This window comes from Hordeum vulgare, chromosome 5H (assembly GCF_904849725.1).
Source record: "Hordeum vulgare subsp. vulgare chromosome 5H, MorexV3_pseudomolecules_assembly, whole genome shotgun sequence".
Taxonomy (NCBI): Eukaryota; Viridiplantae; Streptophyta; class Magnoliopsida; order Poales; family Poaceae; genus Hordeum; species Hordeum vulgare.
The window spans coordinates 318,153,669-318,171,918 of NC_058522.1; positions in this window are offsets into that span (position 1 = coordinate 318,153,669).

Here is an 18,250-nt window from a genome sequence, read left to right on the forward strand (position 1 = left end):
GTCACAGAACAAGGTTATTGGATCCAGTGCACTTGGCACCACTCCAAGATCCGTCATGAACTGCTTCATCCAGACACCCTCCTTAGCCGCCTCCGAGGCAGCCATGTACTCCGCTTCACATGTAGAATCTGCTACGACGCTTTGCTTGGAACTGCACCAGCTTACTGCACCCCCATTAAGAATAAATAGGTATCCGGTTTGCGACTTAGAGTCGTCCGGATCTGTGTCAAAGCTTGCGTCGACGTAACCTTTTACGGCGAGCTCTTCGTCACCTCTATACACGAGAAACATCTCCTTAGTCCTTTTCAGGTACTTTAGGATATTCTTGACCGCTGTCCAGTGATCCACTCCTGGATTACTCTGAAACCTGCCTGCCATACTTATGGCCAGGCTAACATCCGGTCTAGTGCACAACATCGCATACATGATAGAGCCTATGGCTGAAGCATAGGGTACATAGCGCATATGCTCTCTATCTTCATCAGTTGCTGGGCACTGAGTCTTACTCAATCTCGTACCTTGTAACACTGGCAAGAACCCTTTCTTGGACTGTTCCATTTTGAACCTCTTCAAAACTTTATCAAGGTATGTGCTTTGTGAAAGTCCTATCAGGCGTTTTGATCTATCCCTATAGATCTTAATGCCTAGAATGTAAGCAGCTTCTCCTAGGTCCTTCATAGAGAAACTTTTATTCAAGTAACCTTTTATGCTCTCCAAAAGCTCTACGTTGTTTCCAATCAGTAATATGTCATCCACATATAATATTAGAAACGCCACAGAGCTCCCACTCACTTTCTTGTAAATACAAGATTCTCCAACCACTTGTATAAACCCAAATGCTTTGATCACCTCATCAAAGCGTTTGTTCCAACTCCGAGATGCTTGCACCAGTCCATAAATGGATCGCTGGAGCTTGCACACCTTGTCAGCATTTTTAGGATCGACAAAACCTTCGGGTTGCATCATATACAACTCTTCCTTAAGGAAACCGTTAAGGAACGCCGTTTTGACATCCATCTGCCAAATTTCATAATCGAAAAATGCAGCTATTGCTAACATGATTCTGACGGACTTAAGCATCGCTACGGGAGAGAAAGTCTCATCGTAGTCAATTCCTGGAACTTGTGAAAAACCCTTTGCCACAAGTCGAGCTTTATAAACGGTCACATTACCGTCAGCGTCCGTCTTCTTCTTAAAGATCCATTTGTTCTGAATAGCCTTGCGGCCCTCAGGCAGCATCTCCAAAGTCCACACTTTGTTCTCATACATGGATCCTATCTCGGATTTCATGGCTTCTAGCCATTTGTTGGAATCTGGGCCCACCATTGCTTCTTCATATTTTGCAGGTTCATTGTTGTCTAACAACATGATTGATAAGACGGGATTACCGTACCACTCTAGAGCAGCGCGTGATCTCGTCGACCTGCGTGGTTCAACAGAAACTTGAACTGGAGTTTCATGATCATCATCATTAACTTCCTCCTCAACCGGCGTCGCAATCACAGAGGTTTCCCCTTGCCCTGCGCCACCATCCAGAGGGATGAGAGGTTCGACAACCTCGTCAAGTTCTATCTTCCTCCCACTCAATTCCCTCGAGAGAAACTCCTTCTCGAGAAAAGTTCCGTTTTTAGCAACAAACACTTTGCCCTCGGATTTGAGATAGAAGGTGTACCCAACTGTCTCTTTTGGGTAACCTATGAAGACGCACTTTTCCGCTTTGGGTTCCAGCTTTTCAGGCTGAAGCTTTTTGACATAAGCATCACATCCCCAAACTTTAAGAAACGACAACTTTGGCCTTTTGCCATACCACAGTTCGTATGGTGTCATCTCAACGGATTTCGATGGTGCCCTATTTAAAGTGAATGCAGCTGTTTCTAATGCATAACCCCAAAACGATAACGGCAAATCAGTAAGAGACATCATAGATCGCACCATTTCTAATAAAGTACGATTACGACGTTCGGACACACCATTACGCTGTGGTGTTCCAGGCGGTGTTAACTGCGAAACAATTCCACATTGTCTTAAGTGAGCACCAAACTCGAAACTCAGATATTCACCCCCACGATCAGACCGCAGGAACTTGATCTTCTTGTTACGATGATTTTCTACTTCACTCTGAAATTGCTTGAACTTTTCAAATGTTTCAGACTTGTGCTTCATTAAGTAGACATAACCATATCTACTCAAATCGTCAGTGAAGGTGAGAAAATAACGATATCCGCCGCGTGCCTCCACGCTCATCGGACCACACACATCGGTATGTATGATTTCCAATAAGTCACTTGCACGCTCCATTGTTCCGGAGAACGGAGTTTTAGTCATCTTGCCCATGAGGCATGGTTCGCAAGTGTCAAGTGAATCAAAGTCAAGTGTCTCCAAAAGTCCATCAGCATGGAGTTTCTTCATGCGCTTTACACCAATATGACCCAAGCGGCAGTGCCACAAAAATATGGCGCTATCATTGTTTACTCTAACTCTTTTGGTCTCAATGTTATGTATATGCGTATCGCTATCGAGATTCAATATGAACAATCCTCTCACATTCGGTGCATGACCATAAAAGATGTTACTCATAGAAATAGAACAACCATTATTCTCAGACTTAAAAGAGTAACCGTCTCGCAATAAACAAGATCCAGATATAATGTTCATGCTCAACGCAGGAACTAAATAACAATGATTTAAGTTCATCACTAATCCCGATGGTAGTTGAAGTGACACGGTGCCGACGGCGATTGCATCAACCTTGGAACCGTTTCCTACGCGCATCGTCACTTCGTCTTTCGCCAGCCTCCGTCTATTCCGCAGTTCCTGCTTCGAGTTGCAAATGTGAGCAACAGAACCGGTATCGAATACCCAGGCACTACTACGAGAGTTGGTTAAGTACACATCAATAATATGTATATCAAATATACCTGATTTTTCTTTGCCCGCCTTCTTATCTGCCAGATACTTGGGGCAATTGCGCTTCCAGTGACCCATACCCTTGCAATAGAAGCACTCTCTTTCAGGCTTAGGTCCAGCCTTGGGTTTCTTCGGCGGATTGGCAACAGGCTTGCCGCTCTTCTTCGAATTGCCCTTCTTGCCTTTGCCGTTTCTCTTGAAACTAGTGGTCTTGCTCACCATCAACACTTGATGTTCTTTACGGAGTTCAGACTCTGCGACTTTCAGCATCGCAAACAACTCGCCGGGAGACTTGTTCATCCCTTGCATGTTGTAGTTCAACACAAAGCCTTTATAGCTTGGCGGCAGTGATTGAAGGATTCTGTCAGTGATAGCTTCTTGCAGGAGTTCAATCCCCAGTTCAGCTAGACGGTTTGAGTACCCACACATTTTGAGCACATGTTCACTGACAGACGAGTTTTCCTCCATCTTGCAAGCATAGAATTTATCGGAGGTCTCATACCTCTCGATCCGGGCGTTCTTCTGAAAGATGAACTTCAACTCCTGGAACATATCAAATGCTCCATGACGCTCAAAGCGACGTTGAAGTCCCGGTTCTAAGCCATACAAGACTGCACATTGAACTATTGAGTAGTCCTCCTTACGCGCTAACCAAGCGTTCTTAACATCCTGATCAGCCGTAGCGGGTGGTTCATCTCCTAGCGCAGCATTAAGGACATAATCCTTCTTTCCAGCTTGTAAGATTAGCATAAGATTACGAGCCGAGTCTACAAAGTTGCTTCCATCATCTTTCAACTTAGCTTTCTCTAGGAACGTATTAAAATTGAGGATGACACTTGCGTGAGCCATGATCTACAACACAAATATATTCAAAGTGGACTTAGACTATGTTCAAGATAATTAGAGTTCAACTTAATCAAATTACATGCTAAACTCCCACTCAAAAATACATCTCTCTAGTCATTTGAGTGGTTCATGATCCACCTACACTATCCCAAGTCCGATCATCACGTGAGTCGGGAGTAGTTTCAGTGGTAAGCATTCCTATGCTAATCACATCATCTATATGATTCATGATCGACCTTTCGGTCTCATGTGTTCCGAGGCCATGTCTGCACATGCTAGGCTCGTCAAGCTTAACCCGAGTGTTCCGCGTGCGCAACTGTTTTGCACCCGTTGTATGTGAACGTTGAGTCTATCACACCCGATCATCACGTGGTGTCTCGAAACGACGAACTGTAGCAACGGTGCACAGTCGGGGAGAACACAATTTCGTCTTGAAATTTTAGTGAGAGATCACCTCATAATGCTACCGTCGTTCTAAGCAAAATAAGGTGCATAAAAGGATTAACATCACATGCAATTCATAAGTGACATGATATGGCCATCATCACGTGCTTCTTGATCTCCATCACCAAAGCACCGGCACGATCTTCTTGTCACCGGCGCCACAGCATGATCTCCATCATCATGATCTCCATCAACGTGTCGCCATCGGGGTTGTCGTGCTACTTATGCTATCACTACTAAAGCTACATCCTAGCAAAATAGTAAACGCATCTGCAAGCACATATGTTAGTATAAAGACAACCCTATGGCTCCTGCCGGTTGCCGTACCATCGACGTGCAAGTCGATATTTCTATTACAACATGATCATCTCATACATCCAATATATCACATCACATCATTGGCCATATCACATCACAATCATACCCTGCAAAAACAAGTTAGACGTCCTCTAATTTTGTTGTTGCATGTTTTACGTGGTGACCAAGGGTATCTAGTAGGATCGCATCTTACTTACGCAAACACCACAACGGAGATATATGAGTTGATATTTAACCTCATCCAAGGACCTCCTCGGTCAAATCCGATTCAACTAAAGTTGGAGAAACCGTCACTTGCCAGTCATCTTTGAGCAAAGGGGGTTACTCGTAACGATGAAACCAGTCTCTCGTAAGCGTACGAGTAATGTCGGTCCAAGCCGCTTCAATCCAACAATACCGCGGAATCAAGAAAAGACTAAGGAGGGCAGCAAAACGCACATCACCGCCCACAAAACCTTTTGTGTTCTACTCGAGAAGACATCTACGCATGAACCTAGCTCATGATGCCACTGTTGGAGAACGTCGCATGGGAAACAAAAATTTCCTACGCGCACGAAGACCTATCATGGTGATGTCCATCTACGAGAGGGGATGAGTGATCTACGTACCCTTGTAGATCGTACAGCAGAAGCGTTAGAGAACGCGGTTGATGTAGTGGAACGTCCTCACGTCCCTCGATCCGCCCCGTGAACAATCCCGCGATCAGTCCCACGATCTAGTACCGAACGGACGGCACCTCCGCGTTCAGCACACGTACAGCTCGACGATGATCTCGGCCTTCTTGATCCAGCAAGAGAGACGGAGAGGTAGAAGAGTTCTCCGGCAGCGTGACGGCGCTCCGGAGGTTGGTGATGATCTTGTCTCAGCAGGGCTCCGCCCGAGCTCCGCGGAAACACGATCTAGAGGAAAAACTATGGAGGTATGTGGTCGGGCAGCCGTGAGAAAGTCGTCTCAAATCTGCCCTAAAAGCCCCATATATATAGGAGGAGGGAGGGGGACCTTGCCTTGGGGTCCAAGGGAACCCCAAGGGGTCGGCCGAGCCAGGGGGGAGGACTCTCCCCCCCCAAACCGAGTCCTACTTGGTTTGGTGGGAGGGAGTCCTTCCCCCTTCCCACTTCTCCCTCTTTTTTTCTTTCTTTCCTTTGATTTTTTCTTCCTTGGCGCATAGGATTTGGTGGGCTGTCCCACCAGCCCACTAAGGGCTGGTGTGACCCCCACAAATACCTATGGGCTTCCCCGGAGTGGGTTGCCCCCCTCCGGTGAACTCCCGGAACCCATTCGTCATTCCCGGTACATTCCCGGCAACTCCGAAAATCTTCCGGTAATCAAATGAGGTCATCCTATATATCAATCTTCGTTTCCGGACCATTCCGGAAACCCTCGTGACGTCCGTGATCTCATCCGGGACTCCGAACAACATTCGGTAACCAACCATATAACTCAAATACGCATAAAACAACGTCGAACCTTAAGTGTGCAGACCCTGCGGGTTCGAGAACTATGTAGACATGACCTGAGAGACTCCTCGGTCAATATCCAATAGCGGGACCTGGATGCCCATATTGGATCCTACATATTCTACGAAGATCTTATCATTTGAACCTCAGTGCCAAGGATTCGTATAATCCCGTATGTCATTCCCTTTGTCCTTCGGTATGTTACTTGCCCGAGATTCGATCGTCAGTATCCGCATACCTATTTCAATCTCGTTTACCGGCAAGTCTCTTTACTCGTTCCGTAATACAAGATCCCGCAACTTACACTAAGTTACATTGCTTGCAAGGCTTATGTGTGATGTTGTATTACCGAGTGGGCCCCGAGATACCTCTCCGTCACACGGAGTGACAAATCCCAGTCTTGATCCATACTAACTCAACTAACACCTTCGGAGATACCTGTAGAGCATCTTTATAGTCACCCAGTTACGTTGCGACGTTTGATACACACAAAGCATTCCTCCGGTGTCAGTGAGTTATATGATCTCATGGTCATAGGAATAAATACTTGACACGCAGAAAACAGTAGCAACAAAATGACACGATCAACATGCTACGTCTATTAGTTTGGGTCTTAGTCCATCACGTGATTCTCCTAATGACGTGATCCAGTTATCAAGCAACAACACCTTGTTCATAATCAGAAGACACTGATTATCATCGATCAACCGGCTAGCCAACTAGAGGCATGCTAGGGACGGTGTTTTGTCTATGTATCCACACATGTAAATGAGTCTTCATTCAATACAATTATAGCATGGATAATAAACTATTATCTTGATACAGGAATTATAATAATAACTATACATTTATTATTGCCTCTAGGGCATAATTCCAACACTCGTCACCATCAACATCTTCATCAGCACCATCTCATCTCCAAACCCCAGTTCATCACTTGTAACCAATCTCCATCTCGCGACTCGATTGGTACTTGTAAGGTTGCTAGTAGTGTTAATTACTCTTTATAGTTGATGCTAGTTGGATTACTTGGTGGAAGAGTTTATGTTCAGATCCTTGATGCTACTCATTTCCTCTCTGGTCATGAATATGATTATTCTTTGTGAGTAGTTACTTTTGTTCCTGAGGACATGGGATAAGTCATGCTAATAGTAGTCATGTGAATTTGGTATTCGTTCGATATTTTGATGTGTTGTATGTTGTTTTTCCTCTAGTGGTGTTATGTGAACGTCGACTACATAACACTTCACCATTATTTGGGCCTAGAGGAAGGCATTGGGAAGTAGTAAGTGGATGATGGGTTGCTAGAGTGATAGAAGCTTAAACCCTAGTTTATGCGTTGCTTCGTAAGGGGCTGATTTGGATCCACTAGTTTAATGCTATGGTTAGACTTTGTCTTAATTCTTCTTTCGTAGTTGCAGATGCTTGCGAGAGGGGTTAATCATAAGTGGGATGCTTGTCCAAGTAAGGGCAGTACCCAAGCGCCGGCCCACCCACATATCAAACTATCAAAGTAACGAACGCGAATCATATGAACATCATGAAAACTAGCATGACAGTAATTCCCGTGTGTCCTCGGGAGCATTTTTTCCTCCTATAAGACTTTGTCCAGGCTTGTCCCTTGCTACAAAAGGGATTGGGCCACTTTGCTGCACCGTTGCTACTTTTGTTACTTGTTGCTTGCTACGAATCATCTCACCACACAATCACTTGTTACCGACAATTTCAGTGCATGCATATTTTACCTTGGTGAAAACCACTTGTGAGATCCTTCTGCTCCTCGTTGGGTTCGACACTCTTACTTATCGAAAGGACTACGATTGATCCCCTATACTTGTGGGTCATCAGCCACCACCTGTAGCCTCCGATCTCCTTCCAAAGTTTTGATATCGTTATTTTGTTCAGAAAAATCATCAAAAAGTTTGGGGTATTTGAACTTCGTTTGGTATAGTATTCCTGAAAAGCCAAAAACAATCAGAAAACATCAGCTGGCACTTGGCACTTGGTTAATAGGTTAGTGCTCAAAAATAATATAAATCAACAAGTAAATGCCTAAAAATCATCCTAGAATGATAATATAATGGCATGGAATAATGAAAAATTACAGATATGTCGGAGACGTATCAACATCCCAAACTTAATTCCTGCTCATCATTGAGTAGGTAAATGATAAAAACAGTTTTTTCTTGATGTGACATGCGACCCACCATGTAATATTTTTTAGGTATGATCATTGAGAAATGATGAATAAACAAACATCAACATAGTAATATCCATGAAGAGAAGTAACATAATCATCAATTTTCAAAATATACGATCCTTAAAGAATGTTTACCCCCATTCATTTTATCATATTAGCATGGCATGTCTCCGTCTTCATGACATAAATACAAATGTCAAGCACCACGGTATTAAGCCACGCTATTGGATCGTACTTTTTAATGTGCTTCAGTTTTTATTCCTCACTCAATACATGAGCATGAACCATGGATATAACATATAGGTGGAATAGAATATGGTGGTAGGTTTCAAAGGGATAAAAGTGGAGAAGAAAGTCTCGCATCAACTAGGCGTATCAACGGGCTATGGAGATGCCCATCAGTCGATATCAATGCGAGAGTAGGGATTGTCATGCAACGGATGCACTAGAACTATAAGTGTATGAAAGCTCAACGGAAGCTAAGTGGGTGTACATCAAACTTGCTTGCTCATGAAGACCTCGAGCATTTGACGAAGCCCATCATCGAAATATAGAATCCAAGTTCTATTATAAAAAATTCTCACTAGCATATGAAAGTGACAAATCATGAGACTCTCTACATGAAAAACATGGTGCTACTTTGGAGCACAAGTGTGGGAAAAGAGGTAGTAGCATTATCCCTTCTCTATTTTCTCCCATTTATTTTTTATTTTATTTTGCTTTTCTTTTTTTATTTCCCTCTTTTTATTTTTTAATTTCTTTACTTTTCTTTTTCTTTTCTTTTCTATTTCGTCCAAAGTCTCATCCCGACTTGTGGGGGAATCACTGTCTCCATCATCCATTCCTTACTAAGACAATGCCCTAATAATGAAAAGGACCACCCTTCTATTTACATATAACTCAATATGAAAAACTACTAAACAACATGACTCTATATTATTGCCTTTGGCAATGTACCAGGATGTGTAATGATCTAGCATAACATGTATAACAATGATGAACGGTGTCTTTGCCACAAATACCATGTTAGCTAAATGATCATGCAAAGCAATATGACAATGAGTGTACTAGTCAAATGATGTAACGGTGGAAGTTGCATGGTAATATATCTCGGAATGGCTATGGAAATGCCATGATAGGTAGGTATGGTGGTCATTTTGAGGAAGATATAGGGTGTCTTATGTGCAGCAGAGTGTATCATGTCGTGGGGTTTGGATGCACCAGCTTTGCACCAATACTCTAGGTGAGAACGTGCAATGCACGACACCGAAGAGGCTAGAAAATATGAGAAGGTGAGAGTGAGTACATCCATGGGTTCACATTACGCATAAAGAACTCACATACTTATTGCAAGGTTTTATCAGTTCTCTCGAAGAAAAGTACTAATCGCATGCCCCTAGGGAGGAGGTTGGTAGAAGTTAACCATTGCGCACCCATGACCTAAACATCACTAGGATTTCAACGAGAAATAACAATGCTCACACATCATCACCATGCCATACCAAATATTTAGGTGAACAAAAAATGAACACCCTTTCACTATAGATATCTTTACTAACCAACAACCATGCACTTGATGAGGGAGTCCAGGACTAAGGGGTCCTCGGGCCGCCGACCTATCTCTATGGGCCGGACTCACGGGCTGCTCTATGAATATCTTTAGAGGGCCGAACTACAAGATGATGCCGTGTTAAGGATGGAAATTTCTGAAGCCTTGGTGTGTGCTGCAAGTCAATGTGGTAATATCGGCATGTTTGTGCCCGGAAGTAACCGACCATATGTAACCCTAGGTACCCCTGGTGTCTATATAAAGTAGATGGTTTTAGTTCATAGAGATCATTGACAACATCATTACACTTAGGGTTTAGACCACAACATATGATCTCGAGGTAGATCAACTCTATACTCTATACTCCATCATCAATATAAATAAGAGCAAGACGCAGGGTTTTACCTCCATCTAGAGGATCCGAACCTGGGTAAACATCATCTCCCCTATTCCTGTTGCCATTGGTCAAAGATCCACAGCTCGGGACCCCCTACCCGATATTTGTTGGTTTTGAAACCGACATTGGTGCTTTCATTGAGAGTTTCGCTGTGCGATCACCAAATGATGGATGGCTCGTTTGATTACCAGTGATAACATCAACACAAGGGATGCTTTCATCCCCGGCTAACAGATCAAGTTCGATGACTTAGAGTATGTTGCCAACGCAGACAAAGATCTGGTCCTTACCGGGCTCTCTGCCTTGATCGATGAGCCTAGGAAGCCCAATGCATTGACTTTGGGCCTCCTGCTCAGCCTCGTCATCATCTCAAGCCTTACCGTTGATCCTGCTTTGAGCTCGAATCGGACCAAAGCATTCAAAGACAAAGGGTCAACTTTGGCCAAGCACGATCCCCATGCTGACACACCGAAGATCAACTTTGCAGGAATTCAAGAAAACAATCCGACCAACTTCTCGTTGTTGAACGGTACACTGGCTCAGATATAGACTATGGATATTACGGTGACTCATCCTCGACCTATGCTCGGATCAGTCTTGAGGCAGGATACACAAAATTTTACATCCCACCCTACACCCACTTGGTAGACACTATCAAAGATTTAACCGATATGCTGGACTTATCCTTGGAAGAGGCCGAAGACATGGATGAGTATGTTGACACAAGTGCTCCTCCCACCACTATACGATGGACAACCACCTCTAGCTACGATGTCTACACGTTGGACACCCCTGGTGACAAGGGTGATGACGCCATAGGGAAGAGTGGCGATGACACCCCAACACACAACGGTGGCGATGAGCCACCCAAGTGGCGTTAGTGAAAATAATCCAAGGGACGCAAGGGCAGAGGAATCAACACGGGCACCCGAGAAAACAATACCCCGGACAACTTAGATAACCACGTTGAACCCGTTTCCCCCGAACAATAGCTCGATGATTTGGAGGGGGTCCGGGATAAGGATAATCTCGAGGACTCAAATGATTCCAAAGACATAAACTACCTCACTCTCTCCGAAGAGGAGAATAGTCTCGAAGATGAGGATTTCATTGTCCCTGAAGACCCACTAGATCAAGAGCGGTTTAAGCGGCAGCTCATAGCCACAACCCAAAGCCTGAAGATGAAACAAAGGTAGATCAAAGCTGAACAAGACACCCTTAACGACAGATGGATGAAAGTCATAGCAGCCAAAGAAGGGTATGGCAATGACTGTCGGGGTCAAGAGAAAAGTTACATGTGCTTGCTGCCAAAATTTGACGACAGAGCATTTGAGCCCGCACCCCCAGACGTACTCAGGGCGACTAGCGTGATCGCCCCTTTCAAGATGGGATAGGATGGCTGGAGAAGCCAGAGATAGACCCGAACACCCCCGCGGGAGAAGGAGCCAACACAGAGTGAGGACCCGCACAATTTGCGACACAATTTGAACGCCAGAGCAGGTAAGACAAGGTCCATCTATGCATACAAAGGGTACACTCCTACTAGATGGGACGAGTACCAAGCTTGGCTCGACCGAAGCGATAGAGCTCGGGAACAACACCGGGATCAGATGACAACGGACCTCCAACATGACATAGCTCGAGTTTGGGATGCCGCTCACCCAATGTGCTTTATAGACGATGTGATGCAACATCGATTCCCCGACGGGTTCAAACCAGTAAACATCAAACTGTATGACGGGACAACGGACCCGACCGTGTGGATTTAAGACTTCCTTCTCCACATCCATATGGCTCATGAAGTTGACCTCCACGCCATAAAATACTTACCTTTAAAGCTGAAATTGCCAGCACGACATTTGTTGAACGGCCTCCTCGTAAACTCCATTGGGAGTTGGGAAGTACTCGAGGATTCCTTCCGAGCTAACTTTCAAGGTACTTATGACCGACCTCCGGATGCCGATGACTTGAGGCACATCTTTCAATGGTCCAACGAGTCAGCTCTATAGGTTTGGAATCGATTCTTGACCAAGAGGAACCAAATCATTAACTGTACGTACGCCAAGGCAATAGCCTCTTTCCAAAACAATATCTGAGACAAATGGCTAGCTGGACAACTCAACTAAGACAAGCCGAGGACAATGTCGGCCCTGACCTCACTTATGACCCGCTTTTTCGCGTGCGAGGATAGTTAGTTAGCTCGTCACAACTACACTCTCGGAGACCCTGACACTTCCGAAGTATGGGATGGCAATGGGAAACCACGACGTAACAAGAACAAGCATTGGCACAATGGTGGAGATGCTGAGGACACAACAGTAAATGCTGGATTCAGTAATTCAAAATCAGGACCTTGGAAGAAACCCTCTAAAGGAAATCAGGATGGACCTACCGCGCTGGACAAATCATGGATAGACATTGCCAAATCCATGGCACCCAAGACAAGCCCGCCACCCACACCAACCATAATGTTTGGGTGAGCAAATAGACCGGAAAACTCGTAGCCATGGAACACGGCAAGAGCCACCGTAGCAAGGACGATGACGAGCCCCGCAGGCTAAACAATGGAGGCTAAAAGAAATTCCTTCCCGATGTTAAAAATGTGAACACGATCTACATCACACGCATACCAAAGAGGGAGAGGAAGAGTCCACTTTGGGATGTTTATGCCATAGAGCGTGTAGCCCTGAAGTTTAACCTGTGGTCGGCATGCCCGATTACCTTTGACCATCGATACTTGTGATCTGCATTGGGTTTTCCATGAAGAGGAATGGGTTATCGCAACACAATGCGGGTAAGTATTTCTCTCGATTAATAAACCAAGGTTTATTGAACCAATAGGAATATCGGTCCTCAACCGTCTTGAGCGGATGCACCCAAAAGATCAAACAACTTGCACCCGATGAGGGCAAGAGGGTTGTCAATCGCCTTGATCTCGTTATTTGCAAGCGAATGAGGTGTGTAGATAATTGTAGATAGTTATGACTTGCAAAATAAAATAAAAGAAAAAAAAACATAACAGCGAGGAAATGATATATTTTCTGAATATATAAGTGAATAGACCCGACGACCATAGTGTTCTCGAGTGGCATCTCTCATGAAAGCAATATATGGTGGGTAAACAAATTACTGTTGGGCAACTGGTAGAACAACAGATAGTTATGCGATTTTCATGGCAATGATGATGTATATATAGGCATCAGGTCCATAAGCAAATAGGCCGAGTCCTACCTACAGTTACTACTATTGCTCGAACCATCGACCGCTATCCACCATGCATCTAGAGTATTAAGTAAAATAGAGTAATGCTTGGAGAACAATGACATGATGTAGACAAAGTAAACTCAACAAATATGAATAAATCCCATCATTTTATCCTTAGTGGCAGAAACAAAAAGACACAACTTGTCCCCTTCTGTCACTAGGATATACAAACTCGCCAGGTTAAACCCACTACAACACACACCTCTCACTGAAGAAATACCAAACTACTTGGTCAAACCAATTCAATAGATCAGAGGGAATTACTGTCATGCCCCCAAATTAATCGTACGCTGAAGAAGCCGTGGTGGTGTCAATGGTAATGAGGACCGTTGATGCCGTGTCTGCTATGAGAAACACGGACAGCGCGGTGCTACTTCTCAAACAACAGCGCCAGAAATTGACACGTTGACGGAGACTTGGCTTGCGTTGGTTTTTCCCTTGAAGAGGAAAGGGTGATGCAGCACACGAGCAGTAAGTATTTCCCTCAGTTTGAGAACCAAGGTATCAATCCAGTAGGAGAATCTCGTCAAGTCCAGAGTACCTGTGCAAACACAAAAGAGCTTGCACCCAACACTATAAAGGGGTTGTCAATCCCTTCAAGATTGATTGCAAAGTGAGATCTGAAGGCGGAAAGTGCAACGAAGTAAAAGAGTAAGGCTGCAAATATGGTGTGAAGTAGACCCGGGGGCCATAGTGTTCACTAGAGGCTTCTCTCAGAATAGAAAATATTACAGTGGGTGAACAAATTACTGTCGAGCAATTGATAGAACCGCGCAAAGTCATGACGATATCTAAGGCAATGATCATACATATAGGCATCACGTCCGAGACAAGTAGACCGATACTTTCTGCATCTACTACTATTACTCGACACATCGACCGCTATCCAGCATGCATCTAGACATCTAGTGTATTGAGTTCGTGACGAACAGAGTAACGCCTTAAGCAAGATGACATGATGTAGAGGGATAAACTCAAACCAATGATGAAAACCCCATCTTTTTACCCTTGATGGCAACAACACGATGCGTGCCTTGCTACCCCTTCTGTCACTGCGTGAGGTCACCGCACGGTATGAACCCAAAACCAAGCACTTCTCCCATTGCAAGAATCATAGATCTAGTTGGCCAAACAAAACCCACAACTCGAAGAGAATTACAAGGATATGAAATCATGAATAAGAGAGATCAGAAGAAACTCAAATAAGATTCATAGATAATCTGATCATAAATCCACAATTCATCGGATCTCGACAAACACACCGCAAAAGAAGATTACATCGGATAGATCTCCATGAAGATCATGGAGAACTTTGTATTGAAGATCCAAGAGAGAGAAGAAGACATCTAGCTACTAGCTATGGACCCGTAGGTATATGGTGAACTACTCACGCATCATCGGAGAGGTCATGGTGTTGATGTAGAAGCCCTCCATATCCGAATCCCCCCTCCGGCAGGGCACCAGAACGTGCCCCAGATGGGATCTTGCGGAGACAGAAGCTTGCGGCGGCGGAAAAGTATTTTCGTTGATCTCTTGATTTTTTTGGGATTTTAGGGAATATATAGGCGAAAGACCTATGGCTGAGGAGGCCCAGGGGGGCCACAAGCCTGGGAGGCTCGACCCCCCTGGCCGCGGCTAGGGGGCTTGTGGGGTCCCTGGTGACCCTCTACCTTGGTTCTCAAGTCTCCCGATCGTCTTCTGTTTCGGAAAAAATCTTTTCGGAAGTTTTATTCCGTTTGGACTCCGTTTAAAATCCTCCTCTGAAAAGGGTAAAAACATGGAAAAAACAGGAACTGGCACTTGGCAGTGAGTTAATAAGTTAGTCCCAAAAAAAGATATAAAAGGCATACAAAACATCCAAAGTTTGACAAGATAATAGCATGAAACCATAAAAAATTATAGATACGTTGGTGATGTATCAAACATGCCCAAGCTTAACTCGTGCTCGTCCTCGAGTAGGGAAGTGATAAAGACTGAATTTTTGATGTGGAATGCTACCTAGCATAGTTGTCCTTTGTAACTTCTTTCATGTGACATGAATGTTCAGATCCGTAAGATTCAAAACAATAGTTTGCTATTGACATGAAAACAATAATACTTCAAGCAAACTAGCAAGGTAATCATGAACTTTCGAAATAACAAGGCCAAAGAAAGTTATCCCTACAAAATCATATAGTCTAGCTATGCTCCATCATCCCACACAACTAATTTAAATCATGCACCACCCTGGTATTGGCCAAGTAATTGTTTTCGCACTCTTACTTTCTCAAACCTTTTTCAACTATCACGCAATACATGAGCGTGAGCCATGGATATAGCACTATAAGTGGAATAGAGTGTGGTGGTGGTTGTGAGACAAAAAAGGAGGAGATGGTCACATTGACTCGACGTATCAAAGGGTTATGGAGATGCCCATTAATAGATATCAATGTGAATGAGTAGGGATTGCCATACAAAGGATGCACGAGAGCTATAAGTATGTGAAAGCTCAAAAGGAGAACTAGTGGGTGTGCATCCAACTTGCTTGCTCACGAAGACTTAGGGTAATTTTGAGGAAGCCCATCATTGTAATATACAAGCCAAGTTATAAAATAGAGATTCCCACTAGTATATGGTGGTGAAAAAAAGACTCTCAATCATGAAGAACATGGTGCTATTATGAAGCACAAGTGTGGAAAAAAGATAGTAGCATTGTCCCTTCTCTCTTTTTCTCTTTTTTTGGGCTCTTTGGCCTCTTTTTTTATGTGGGCAACTTTGGCCTCTTTTTTTTATTTCCTCGCATGGAACAATGCTCTAATAATGATGATCATCACACTTATATTTACTCACAACTCAAAGCTCAGAACGATGATCACTCTATAGGAAATGCCTCCGACAGTGTACCGGGATGTGCAACGATCTAGCTTGGCGTATGACGTTGAAATATCTCGCTAGCTATCTTACGATCATGCAATGGCAATATGAGAGTGACGGCACAAGTCATGAGACGGAACGGTGGGAGTTGCATGGCAATATATCTCGGAATGGCTATGAAAATGCCATAGTAGGTAGGTATGGTGGCTGTTTTGAGGAAGGCATATGGTGGGTTTGTGTACTGGCGAAAGTTGCGCGGTGATGACCCATAAGTATAGGGGATCAATCGTAGTCCTTTCGATAAGTAAGAGTGTCGAACCCAACGAGGAGCAGAAGGCTCTGATAAACGAATTTCAGCAAGGTACTAACTGCAAGCACTGAAAGTAGCGGTAACAAGTGATTGTGTAGCGAGGTGAAACGTAGCGAGCAAAAAGTAACAAGTAACAAGTAATAGAAATGGTGCAGCAAGTGGACCAATCTCTTTTGTAGCAAGGGACAAGCCTGGACAAAGTCTTATAGGAGGAAAAACGCTCCCGAGGACACACGGGAATTTCTGTCATGCTAGTTTCATCATGTTCATATGATTCGCGTTTGTTACTTTGATAGTTTGATATGTGCGTGGACTGGCGCTTGGGTACTGCCCTTACTTGGACAAGCATCCCACTTATGATTAACCTCTCTCACAAGCATCTGCAACTACAAAAGAAGAATTAAGACAAAGTCTAACCATAGCATTAAACTAGTGGATCCAAATCAGCCCCTCACGAAGCAATGCATAGACTGCGGTTTAAGCTTCTATCACTCCAGCAACCCATCATCTACTTACTACTTCCCAATGCCTTCGTCTAGGCCCAAATATGGTGAAGTGTTATGTAGTCGACGTTCACATAACACCACTAGAGGAAAAACAACATACAACATATCAAAATACCGAACGAATATCAAATTCACATGACTATTATCAGCATGACTTATCCCATGTCCTCAGGAACAAAAGTAACTACTCACAAGACATAATCATAATCATGACTAGAGGTGTAATGAATAGCATCAAGGATCTGAACATAAACTCTTCCACCAAGTAATCCAACTAGCATCAACTACAAAGAGTAATCAACACTACTAGCAACCTTACAAGTACCAATCGGAGTTGCGAGAGGAAGATTGGTTACGAGAGATGAACTAGGGATTGGAGAGGAGATGGTGCTGATGAAGATGTTGATGTAGATGCCTCCCCTCCGACGAGAGGAGTGTTGGTGATGACGATGGCGACGATTTCCCCCTCCGGGAGGGAAGTTTCCCCGGCAGGATCGTCCTGCCGGAGCTCTAGATTTGATCTGCTCAAGTTCCGCCTCGTGGCGACGGAGAAACCACGAAAAAGCTCCCGTATGATTTTTTCCAGACCAGGACGCTTCATATAGAAAAAGAGGGGGGCTAGTGGGCCTTCAGGCAGCCCACAAGCTTGCCCACCGCCACTCGGGGGGTGGTGGCGGAGTGGGGTCTTGTTGGGCCCTGGTGGTCCCCCTCCGGTAGTTCTTTCGCCCAGTATTTTTTTAATATATTCCAGAAAAAATGCACGTAAATTTTCAGGGCATTTGGAGATGTGCAGAATAGTGGACTAGGATTTTCTCCTTTTCAAGTCCAGAATTCCAGCTGCCTGAACTCTCCCTCTTCAAATAATCCTTGCAAAATAAGAGAGAAAAGACATAAATATGGTACCATAAGTAATATAGCAGCCCAAAAAGCAATAAATATCAACATGAAAGCATGATGCAAAATGGACGTATCAACTCCCCCAAGCTTAGACCTCGCTTGTCCTCAAGCAAAAACCAAGTTCCATAAACATGTCCACATGTTTGGGGACGAAGGTGTCGATAAAACATAATACGGACATGAGGGCATCATGATCACACATAGAACAACAATATATCATAAAGATTCTTATGGGAAAGTAACAATTCCTTCACAAAGCAAAGCATGAAGCGAAAACCTTACCGAGAAGTAACCAACAATAG